Genomic DNA, 13,020 nt, shown 5'->3' on the forward strand with positions numbered 1-13,020 from the left:
CAGAGGCCGAAGGTACTTTTGAAATTGAGTCTGGTACTTCCCTTCCATGGAAGGAAACTGAGGCCCCAAGAGACCCCTGTGGCGTTGGCCAGAGACAAGGTCCAGACCACCTGTCCCCATCCTTCGCTCATCACAGCACTCACAATTCATCTCCGCACTGTCTTCCATCAACATGGCATTTGATGCCGTCTGGGTGGTGACTTTCTTGTGGGCAGAGACTCCATATTTCTTTTACTTCTCACAGCACTCACGGGGCTGGCTTGAGTTCACACAGGATCCACCTGGAATGGTACCCCTTTCCTTCCTACCCCTCTTTCCCACTTAGAGTCCCTGCTTCCCTCAGGGACCCCTCTTGGGCGTAGCTGCTGAGAACCTTTGCCCACTGGGGTCAAGTCTCAGGGGGCCTCCCTGGCTCCATTCCAGGAGGATGGTGATGGCGCGGCCCTTCCTTGGGATCGGGCTCCCTTCTGACAAAGAGTACTAGTGAATTCTTTTGCTAAAACACCCTCTCCCCCGCAACAGGGTGGGTAGGGCAAGAAAGACAAATACCTACATGTATTTTTGAAACAAAAACTGCAAAAGTGGAGCACCCTGTCAAGAGTACATGTCAAGAGTTTCATTCCTCCACAAATTGACATGGCACAAATGTTTTCTTCATTTCATTAAATGCAGAATCAGAACATTTCTAACCCAAGAAGAGTCTTCAGACACCCTCTAGCTGAGCTCATTCATTTTGTAGATGAAAAAATTGAGGTCCAGAGAGGTGAGGCGGCTTCCTAATATGGCGTGGTTATCTGGGCAAGGAACCCACTGCCTGACTCTAACCAAAGTGCTCCTGATGACCAGAGCAGCCAGCAAGGAAGCTCAGTAGAAACCACAGCCAAGTGCATGTTTAGGACACATACATTCAGCCAAGGACAAGTGAGACCCCGATCTGCCCCACAGGAATGTGGATGGACAGAAGAGGCAGCTGATTCTCCATTAGGGTCTCCATCAGAGACCCTCGGCCCCCCTTGAGCCTGAGCACTTAGCCAAGGAGTATTGTCCTGGGCAACACCTGCTCATCAGTGCTCACAACTCACTGAATCTGCAGGAAAGACCTCAGTGGAACTCTGTGCCTGGGTCCTATTTCCCTGCTTCTTTCTAAAATTGAGTGCAATTTTTTTTTTTTTTTTTTTGAGACAGAGACTCACTTTGTCACTCTCAGTAGAGTGCTGTGGTGTCACAGCTTACAGCAACCTCAAACTCTTGGGCTTAAGTGATTCTCTTGCCTCAGCCTAGTAGTCCCAGCACCCAAGTAGCTGTGACTACAGGTGCCACCACAATGCTCGGCTAGTTTTTTTAGAGACGGGGTCTTGCTCTTGCTCAGGCTGGTCTAGAACTTGTGAGCTCAGGCAGTCCACCCACCTCGGCCTCCCAAAGTGCTAGGATTACAGGCGTGAGCCACTGCATCTGGCTAAATAAGTGATAATTAAAGAGGAAAACTTCACCCCAGCATATAACCTAATCTGTAGTTGCAAATCCACAGTCTCTCTTCTCTTTCTCTTTTTCATTTCTTTTCCCTCCCTCCCTCTTTTCCTCTCTCTCTTCCTCTTCCCTCTTCTCCCTCCCATCCCTCAATCTCCCTGCCCCCGCCAGCTTCTTGACAGACCTAGTTAGAGGATAATTATAAATTGTTTTATCTGACAAGTAACTTACACTGTGGGGTGGGAGAAAATCCATTCTGCCATTTTCTTCTTGTCCTTTTTTTATTGCAATGTTAACATTATTGTCAATCCACGGCAGATTTATTTACTTACTTATTTTTGTAGCAGTCTTTTTAATACTCTTATTCACTTTGTGAGAGCTACTCCCTCTAAATCTATCACAGAGATTGGCAAACTCTTTCTGTATAGAGCTAGATAGTAAATATTTTCAGCATCGTAGGCCATATGGTCTCTGTAGCAACTACTCTTCTCTGCCGGTACTGTGAAAACAGCCATAGGCAAAATGAATGTGTGGCTGTGTTCCAATAAAACTTTATTTACAAAAATAGATGGCAGGCCATAATTGTTGGCCCCTGAAATAGGTCATCAGATCCATAAATCTACTTACCCAGGCTTGTGCAAATTGCAATAGGACTCAGTGTCCCAGATGAAGGCAGAGCAAAGCCTGCAGGGCAAAGAGAGTTGATGTGGGTGGGTGTGTGCCAGGGCTGGGGCTGGTACAGAGCACAGCTCAGCCAGTGAGACTCCACCTGTTCTCCAGCAGAGGCTCTGGTCGGAGAAGGAGGCTTTCTGATGCAGGGCGCTGGAGAGTGTGCAGCAGCCCTGTTTGATGTGTAAAGGCTGGGCAACCTCCACACTTCCACAGAGTGACCATTAGAGTGCCGTGGACAAGGAATTAGAGTCCACAGATATGGGTGACACATCCAGTGAGGAGAGGAACTGTGGCTTCAGCCAGGCCAGGGGCTGGCAGGGTGAAGAACAGAGAGACATTAGAAGTTCCTGTGAGTCTCTCTGGTCCCTGGGAGTGAGGAAGGGCCTGGAGGGCAGGGCTCTGGCCATTGAAGAGGTACAGAGTCCCAGAACACTGTTTCGTGTCTAGGATCCTGACCTTCATCCCTCAATTGTGCCCAAATCCGTATGAGTTGGGGAGACACCCGTTAGAACAAAAGGGATTTCAGGAAGGCAAGGAAGGAGGAACAGTAGCTACAGAGCTCACTGCAGCATGGGCGCCAGAACGGTTTACACGGGGCAGGGGCCAAGTCCTCCTGTAGCTGCACGGACGCGTCTTACCCTTTCCCCCTGGTGTTCCAGTGATGTGTCGCGGACTGGAAAGCTCTTCTTGTGAAACCCAGCAGGATGGTTTCTCTTGGTGCCTCTGAGCTTCATGAAGGAAACATCCCATTCTCTGACTTTTCTAACCATGACTTAAAGCACACCTGACTCCTGGGCCTCAACCTCACTGCTTCCCTCTCACGCCCCACCTGTTAGTCTGCCCAGTGACTTAAACAACAAAAGTCTATTTTCTCACCATTGTGGAGGCGGGAGATCCAAGATCAAGGTGTCAGCGGGACTGCTTCTGAGGCCTCTCTCCTGGGTTGGAGATGGCCGTCTTCTGTGTCTCCACATGGTCTTCCCTCTGCGTAAACGTGTCCTCTTCTAAGGACACCAGTCAGACAGGATTGGTCCCAACCCAAGGACCTCCCCTTAATCTATAAAGACCCTATCCTCAAATATGGTCATGATCGTTGGTAGCAGGGTTAGGGCGTGGGTAGCAGGGTTGAACTGGAGCACACAATTCAACCCACGACACCCTGCGTTCAGTCTGTCAGCAAACCGTGCCCGCTCCACCTTCTCAACATGTCTGGAACCCAGACCCCTCTCTCCACCTTCCCCACCTGCGTCCTGGTCCAAGTCACTCTGACGCCCACGGGCACCACTGCGCTTCCTGCTAACAGCCAGCCCAGGCCCATCTTCTCACAATGTTGCGGTGGTCATTTGAAAACACAAGTCTGGTCATGTCACCTCTGCTCAGCCCTCTGCAGTGGATTCTCACCAAAATCCTCAGCAGCGACTACAAGGTGGTACACGATGTCTCCCCAACTTTCCTTCTCTGACGCCTGCCCCATCTGCCCTCCCTGCCGCTCCACAGGCACAGCCACCCCCACTGCTCAGGCCTGTGCTCTTTCTGTCCCCTCTGCAGGGCTACCCTTGGCCTTCTGCTCTCACTCCCTCCCTCTCTTTTGTCATAGAGCAGCCCGGACCACCTCACTAGGAGTCTCCCCTTGTGGCCCTACACAGCAACACTCTACCCTCCACCCGCCCCGTCTTCCTTGCTTGGCTTTTCCTCACACTTAACAGCTAGCGGACATGTGTGTGTGCACGTGTGTGCAACCTCACTTATTAATTTATTGTCTGTCTCCCTATTAGAAATTAAGTCTCATGAGAGCAGGGGCTTGGTCTTATTCTGTGCTGGTCTCCCAGATATAGAAAAGCTATTTATTGATGGCATAACTGAGTAATATTGATAGTAAAAAAGAAATCTAAGAAATTAAAAAGTAGGGACAGGCCACTCTTTCAGATGAAGAGTGGTGGATGGATTTCTTATGATTCATAAACTTCCCAGATCTTTTTTAGCAGTGATGGCTGGGGTGTTATTTACAGTCTTACATTGTTAGGCTACTGCCATGTTATATTTTAGCGTTGACAACATGGGCCATAATTTTTCCCTTGTGTCCAAAGCCTGTGCCTTATCCGTAGTCCTCACTCAAGGAGAGCCACCACCAAGATCCGTCAACAGCATCTGCCACAGGAGCATGAGCCGGGGTGGAGGTATCTCCCTATGTCTCTGCTGCCCTAACGCAACAGAAAGAACACAAGGACATCAGAGGTCAAGGCCAAGTCTTAGGATCAGCACTTACTAGTTAAGTCAGTAACAATAATTTCTTTTTTCCTTTTTTTTTTTTTTGTAGAGACAGAGTCTCACTGTACCGCCCTCGGTAGAGTGCCATGACATCACACAGCTCACAGCAACCTCCAACTCCTGGGGTTACGCGATTCTCTTGCCTCAGCCTCCCCAGCAGCTGGGACTACAGGCACCCGCCACAACGCCCGGCTATTTTTTTCTTGCGGTTTGGCCGGGGCGGGGTTTGAACCCACCACCCTCGGCATATGGGGCCAGCGCCCTACTCACTGAGCCATAGGCGCTGCCCAGTAACAATAATTTATCTGAGTCTGATTGTCTCGTTTGTTAAAGTGAGGATTGTAATACTCACCCAAAAGGGTTACAGTGAGGACGAAAGAGAAAGCAGAGAGCCAGGAACACACCTGGCCTGTAGCAGGCTCTCGGTAAATGTGACCATGACTTCCCCTGCTAACCCACACGGGCTACGGTAGTCAGCAAAATGCCAACTAATAAAACAAAAACCCACTACACTGCCAACAGAAAAGAGAAGTTCATGAAGAGACGTGAGCAGGTGATAGGAGGCATGCCTTTCTGGGTCAGGAGAGCAGCTGGTACATGATACGGGGTATCCAGTGTGTCCTGGTGAATGATCCGGGGGACAGTGGCGGGCTCTGATGTCTGTGCCTTGTTGGAGGGCACATGCTGTTCTCCCTGAAATGCTCTAAGGGAATATATTTGAAAGCCTTAAAACTCAGTCTCTCCTGGCTTCTTCTTATTTCTGGGGTCTTTCTTTACTGGGTGCCAAGGATACCCTGTCCGTAAGAAATTTCTAGCCTCCTTGATGGGCCACTTGCTTCTTGGAACTTGGAATTTTTCTTTGTTCTTGAGTTTCTGAGGCTTTCTCAACCTGGTATATTCTCACCCCACTGGCTCTACTTACTTCCTCTTTTCCTAACAGATGGTGTGGTCATAGTTGCACAATATTTCTCTGCTATTTGCTTGCAAGCACTGTCTTTCTGATGACAATATAACAGGCAAATGACACACCAGAGAAAGCCCCCTCAGAAGGGGACACACTCCTCCTAAGAACAGAAACACGCAACCTCAAGATTTCTAATCCTTGCAGAGAGGGGCAATGTGGAGATAGCACTGTGCAAACCAAACGGATCCCCTTCCCAGGCTATGGGGGAGCTCCGGACATCTCCCACAGCTGTGTGCCCCAAGAAGCAGCACACCCTGTGGCCTCATGTCCTCACTTTTTTGCAGGGCAGGAGAAGTGTCTTAAAAAGTATATCAGGGGAACCGGAGCTCTAATTGCCAATTTCTTTTCTCAGGGCCACTTTTTAGTTTTCTCTACTTCTTCTTCTCACCTACCACTCCATTGACCCAGGCTCTGTAGACCTGAGCTGAATGAGAGGAGACCAGGAGAGCCGCAAAAACGAGAGGGGCACCCCTGTGAGGGGAGGGAGGATGGGCATACATCCGGGCACCATATAGGAGCCAGGCCCGGAGACAGGCCTCTGGGGACCTTAGCTCTTTTCAACGCCTTTCAGAGCCATCTTGGAGCCTGAGATAAAAAAGAACATCAGTAATACTAATCCTGCTTTTAAAGTTTGGATAGTTCTGCTTATAATAAAATATTTTTTGCATTAATTTTGACCTTAAAAATATTACATTAAAATACTATCTATATTCGTTACTAAGATTGTCGGCACCCCCTTAAATTTACACTGAGATAGAGTCCCTGCCTCTCCCTGGTTCTGGCCCTGATTAGCCTAGTTGACAAGCAGCTCAAATCCCTGGTAGACGATTTTTTTTAGGAACAAAGACTAGGAACTCCAAAAAATAATATAAATAAATCAAAGTCTACTTTTTAAAAAAATATTTAACTGCAATCCTACTAAAAGAATTAGAAGAGTGAAATTCTCAGCCACAAAAACAAATGAAATTTTAGACGCAATTCAAATCCTTTATCTGCTAACAAAGCCGATGTAGTTCCCGCTCCCAGCCACCAGATGTCTCTGTGAACTCCCTCAGGTCTCTGCTCAGGAAGCCGAGTCAGCTACGAAATCTGCTGTTTGCAACCCACTCTGAAGAGATGACTCACACCCACACACCAGCCAGTGTGACATATGACAGCCTCGAATACCAAATTCACAGCAATCCATCCATTTATCCAACATTTCTGGCTAATAGCCAAATGCTTATGATAATAAAATCTATTAACAGATTTAAGCTAAAGAATGGATTATCAGAGTCATTTTGTCTCTGATAAAAATAAATATACTTTCTAGAATGTTTCTGCTTTATTCTTTCCTTATCAGTTAGCTGGATAAACTTCTAGTACAGAACAGTTCTTTAAGACCAAAACAGTACTCCACGAGACTCTCAGGACCAGATTTTACCCACTACCTTCAGGCAGCGAATTTTGGAAACAGTATTAAAAATATTTGCTTATGGCTGGGTGCCTGTAGCTCAGTGGGTAGTGTGCCAGCCACATACACAGGAACTTCCTGGTTGGAATCCAGCCCGGGCCTGCTAAACAACAATAATAACAACAACAACAAAATAGCTGGGTGTTGTGGCGGGCACCTGTAGTCCCAGCTACTTGGGAGGCTGAGGCAAGAGAATCTCTTAAGCCCAAGAGTTTGAGGTTGCTGTGAGCTGTGACACCATGGCACTCTACTGAGGGTGACATAGTGAGACACAGTCTCAAAAAATAAAAAATGTTTGCTTATGTTAAAAAAAAAGAAATATCTGATGTGCTAAAGCCCAAAAATCAAAGTGGTGGAAAGCTGTACTTTTCTTTAAAGATAAGTTTAGGCTTATCATCCTTCCCTCCATGACCTCACCTTGCACTCAAAAGAAAATGTAACACTTCAGGGAACAAACTGATTCAATATTTTTCTGAGTTAATTCTGCAAATAAGCCCTTCTTTGTTCAATACCCTGGGGTAGTGGTTCTCAACCTTCCTAATGCAGGGACCCTTTAATACAGTTCCTCATGTTGTGGTGACCCCCACCATAAAATTATTATCATTGCTACTTCATAACTGTAATTTTGCTACTGTTATGAATAGTAATGTAAATATCTGATATTCAGGATGTATTTTCATTGTTACAAAGAGGTCGTGACCTATAGGTTGAGAACTACTGCCCCAGGGGGACCACGATCCTTCCTCTGAGGGTCCAGGCAAATGGTTCTTGGGAGACAGCTCTGTAATAAGGCTCTTTGAGCTTCTCCAGCCTGTCCAATCTGTTCTTCATTTTAAAACTACTGCTGGGAATACAGCAGAACCTCTGTAAGTTGACCACCAAAGGACTGTAATGAACTGGTCAACAGGAGAGTGGGCAACATACGGAACAGGCCTACTGTGCTGATATGTACATGGGGTGCATGTTGAGTCTATGAAAACTGCGTCACCCCAAGGAGGTCAGTGTAGGGAAGTCGTCAGCTGTGGAGATTCTTCTGTATTCACAACAGGACCAATGGCTAATGTTGACAATGGGGTGCTCACTGCTTATCCTGAGGTCATTTCTCTGAGTTTCCATGGCAATGAAATCCTTCTGATTTTCTTCTTTCTGGGCAACTCTTCCTCATCTATCAACTCCCCCAACGTTGGATTTCTCAGGATTCAGTTCCAGACCTCTTCTCTTGGTCAACATAGCAGAATGTCTCGGCAGTTATGATCAAGTCTCAAGCTGTAAGAAAAGAAGGAGCAATAGGGGTTCTAAGATGTTCATTGCACTTGCTGAAGAGGAGTGCACCTGTGGACCTGGTCACTCACCTCTAGCTGATGCCTCCTTTGTTTTAAAGTGCAAATTATGAGGTCTTGTTCAAATGCAGATTCTGAGTCAGTAAGGCTGAGGTTCTGCATTCCACAGGATACTGACTGCTGGTCCATGGACAGCTTGCTGAGTAGCAAGGGGTAAAGCCTACCTAGACTGTCAATACACCAACAGACCACATCAGTAACATCAGCATGGCCGAACTGTGCGATCAGAAATGTAGATTGTGAAAAATTTAAACAAGTCATGCTTCTGGTTTTTAAAGCTCAAAATCTATGTGAACATAAAAGTGACTTAAAAGTTCCATGACACCCTGCCAAACTGCAACAAAAAAATAGTCGGGCGTTGCAGCGGGTGCCTGTAGTCCCAGCTGCTCAGGAGGCTGAGGCAGGAGAATCGCGTAAGCCTAAGAGCTGGAGGTTGCTGTGAGTCCTGTGATGTCATGGCACTCTACCAAGGATGGTAAAGTGAGAAGTGAGACTCTGTCTCTACAAAAAAAAAAAAAAAAGTTCCATGACATCCGGCAGCACCTGAGGCTCAGTGAGTAGGGAGCCGGCCCCATGTACTGAGGGCTGGTTTGAACCCATCCCCGGTCAAACTGCAACAAAAAATAGCCAGGCATTGTGGCAGGTGCCTGTGGTCCCAGCTACTCAGGAGGCTGAGGAAAGAGAATCGCCTAAGCCCAAGAGCTGGAGGTTACTGTGAGCTGTGATGCGACAGCACTCTACTGAGAGTGCCCATAGCTCAGTGGGTAGGGCTCTGGCCACATACACCCAGGCTGGCAGGTTTGAACCTGGCTCGGGACAGCTAAATAACAATGACAACTACAACAACAACAACAAAATAGCTGGGTGTTGTGGCGGGCGTCTGTAATCCCAGCTACTTGGGAGGCTGAGGCAAGAGAATTGCTTAAGCCCAAGAGTTGGAGGTTGCTGTGAGCTATAACGCCACAGCACTCTACCCAAGGCAACATAGTGAGACTCTGTCTCAAAAAAAAAAAAAAAAAAATTCCATGACATCAGATACAAAACCACACTTTTTAAAGGGTTCAATCTGAAGACAACAGGTCTGAATTACTAGGCCGAATATCCCTACGAAAAATCAATTATTTTATAACTCAGAATCCATAGCTCTGGCTAGCCTGAATTTTTTTTGGTGAGGAGGAAGGATAATCTGTATGATTGTTGCAATCCCAAACTGATATAGAAATAGAAACCCTACGAAGATAAAAAATAAAATTAAGAATTAAAATATGCATAACAATGGAGATGATGGAACAATCTTAAATCCATGATATTAGTAATTTTTAAATCAAATTTATATCATAATTAGTATGTTTTATCAGCTATTTTAAAGTAATGCATTTAGGAAGATACAATGTGTTCATGTTGTGATTTTAATTATACAAACAGAAGAATTTAATTCAGGCTTGCTTTTAATCCATGTTTAAGAGTTTGAGGAAAATTATTTTCTTAAAAGCATAGGATTTGTGGGCGGCGCCTGTGGCTCAAGGAGTAGGGCGCCGGTCCCATATGCCGGAGGTGGCGGGTTCAAACCCAGCCCTGGCCAAAAAAAAAAAAAAAGCATAGGATTTGTTTTATTAGTTTTATATGTACTGTATGAATAATGACCATTGATCATGTAAAAGAATGCTAATTGCTTAACAAATTTATGAGAAGGTCTCACTGCTCTGTTGACCTTGTGGCATTTTGAACAACTCAAGTTCCCGAGCCAGCCCAAGACTTCCGCAATTTTTCCTAGAATGTGCCTCCCCCATCTTTGCATGCCCATTTGTGAGTTTAATGATTCTCTTAACCTGGATTGTGAGCCACAGTGGAGACAGTTTGTAACCTTTATATCCCTATAAGATTTCTAGTATTATCCCATTTATGGGAGGTTGTCTGGAGAGTTTTTAGCAGCATGTGTAAGTTGCAGGGCTAGGACAAAACCAAGGTCTCTTCTACTGTGAGCCCATAGTCATTATTACTGTGCCGAATTCAGAAATAAATGGTGCTCTCTGATGCTGAATTGTAGCGTTGCTCAGGTCACCTGCTGTGTTTGGCAAACACAAAGTCACAGAATTAGGGGAACTCCCAGAACTTTCTCTACGAAGAAGGTTTGGGGCAAATCTTTTTTTTTAAACATCAGCTATTATTCTCCCTTTATTTTCTTATTTTCTTTTTGCAGTTTCTGGCCGGGGCTGGGTTTGAACCTGCCACCTCGGGCATATGGGGCCAGTGCCCTACCCCTTTGAGCCACAGGCATCACCTGGGGCAAATCTTTTAATATTGCTTCCTCAAAGGGCCAAGCATAAGAGAACACAATGAAAATATACACCTGGAATTTAGGCCTTAATATAAATTATGCCACTTGCCCTTTATGAAATCCATGGACTGCTAAGAAAGTGAAGGCCCCGCAAAGGATATTTCCTAATTTTTTAATTATCATATGGAGAGGCAGTCATAGCATAGCAGTTCAGAGCACCTGCAAGGGTTCTGGGTGCAGATGGGACTGGGTTCAAATCTTGCAATGGCCACTTTTTGGGTGATGGCCCAGGGTAAGTCGTTTAAACTCTCCAAGTTCAGTTCACTCATCTCTAAAGGAGGCAGAATAAGGGACCGGCTATGAGGTTGTTCTGAGGATTGCATGAGGTAATACACACACAAAGAGCTTACAACAGTGACTGGATCTCTAAAAGCCAGTTAAACATTCGTTACATGTCTGATAATGTATTACTGACACCCAACTTGGACTTGAATTCAGGACGTTAGATTTGCATCTCCTTGCCACCTGGTGGGATCACTGCCTCTCCATTTTGGCTGGAACCTGCTAATATATTTGCCCTGCAGGCAAGCTGTGCCCTCTGCAGAGCCCTCTTCCTTGTTTCCATGGCTGCATTTTTTTTTTTTTTCTGCTGTGTATATGAAAACGCTGACTGCAGAGGCAGGTTTATTTATAGCTGAAAAATTAGTGTTACTTAGCTTCAGCTTTTCTGCAACCATCAGTCCATTACTGTAGGAGCATCCACATTTATGTTGCATCCATCCTTCTATTTTCCCAGCTCCCTATAATCTTTAATTAGCTGCTCAAAACAATGTTTACTGAGTGTCTATGGAGAAAGAAGCCCCGCCCAGCCTCTGTCTTCCAGCAGCCAGTGTTTTCCCCAAGCTCAGATGTCCACAAACAACCACAAACAACCACCTACTGGACAGCTCCATGTAAATGTCCCCCAAGCACTTCAGACGTGGCCAAACCTAATTCACAATCCCCGGCCACGTTTCCCTGTCACATGTTTCTGATTTCTGTGAATGAAGCCACCTTTCTCCAGTCCCCTATGACAAAGCGTAGGAGCCGCCTGGGACTCCCCTCCCACCTGCCAGCAGGCTCCATCGGTCCCATCTGCTGAACCCACCCTGGAAGGGAGAAGCGGCTGCACCCAGACATGAGACCAGAGGGCGGAGAAGTTTAGGTCTGATTTATTGAAAGGGACAGCGCCCCTCCTGGGCAGCGCTAAGATGGTGCCTGGACCTGTGGGCAGTTAGAGAACCCTCTTATATGGGGCCATAGAGGGTGGGCAAATTTCACAGTTTGCTCAGAAGGCTTTGGTGGGTTAGAGTCCTCTGCCTCAAACTTCGAGGGGTGAGGCTAACTAGATCTTTCATGTTCTTTGTCTTAGGAGGAGGAGGGGGTTCATGTTAGGCCCCCAACACATACCACCCCTCTCTCCTCCCAACACCCTACAGGGAGCATGTCCTGGACTCAGGCTGGTCCCTCTACCTTCAGGCTTTTCCTGCTCTGGTCCCCCTCACATTGTCATTACACAGATTCTGTGATCCCTGACGGTGCTGCACGCCTCCATCCATCTGAAACTCTCATGTGCCCACCACCCGCAGGAGGAAGCCCCTGCTCTGAAGCTTGGTGGACTTGGCCCTTCACATCCTCAGCTCCGCCTTCCTCACCAGATGCTTCACCTGCTAGGTGGACCTGCCGTGTTCTTCCTGTCCCCATGCTGCTCCTGTGTTGTTCCCCACCACCACAGTACTTGTCCCCTCCTTGCCCAACCAGTGAACAACTTCTCTTTCATTGACAATCACCTAATCGGGAAAGCCTTTCCCATCATCTCTGAGCAGAATTCTGAACTTCCTCTTCCATGTCCTCGAAGGTTCTGGTATGTACGTCTACCACCTGTCCTATGTTTAATTGTTCACATATTTGTCTCCCCAACTAGTATGACACCATCTCCCAAAGGCTCTGTTTGTCTTGGTATCTCCAGGGCCTGGCATACAAGAGGTGTCCAATAAATGCTTATGAAATACATGACTATAGTGGCAAGATCCAGGCAGGTCGGGGTCTCCCGAGTGCTAGCACCTCTTCCCACGCCACACTCCCCCTGGCAGTCCTGGCTGGCACTGCCCTGTGTTCACTGTGAGAGGAGGGCAGCTGCTGAGTCCTTGGGGCCCCACCTTGCGGTGTCCATCCTCGTGCCAAGCGTGGTTCCCTAAAGGAAGAGAAAACGAACCCGGATGAAGATGTGCCTGGCACAGAAGCTGGCTACTTCTGCTTCTTCCCCGGCTCATCAGTGACCTAGCGTGTCTGAGTGGATCCCTGTCTCTGAAAGGCTGTGTGTGTCTGGCCTGGGAACTGGCAGATTCCAGAAGGAACTAAATGAATTTAGAGTCCACCTCTGACCTGAATGCAGTATAGAAACAGCCAAGCTAAGTATACATTCCAGAGTCTAAGCTTCTAGAGAAGAGACGTGTATTTAACATCTCTCAGGTTAGAAGACCCTCAGTGGAGTGGGGGCTGGGAGAGTTACTTTTGTTTTTTTTTTATAAAGTATACT

The sequence above is a fragment of the Nycticebus coucang genome, chromosome 23 (genome assembly GCF_027406575.1).
Source record: "Nycticebus coucang isolate mNycCou1 chromosome 23, mNycCou1.pri, whole genome shotgun sequence".
NCBI classification, from domain to species: Eukaryota; Metazoa; Chordata; class Mammalia; order Primates; family Lorisidae; genus Nycticebus; species Nycticebus coucang.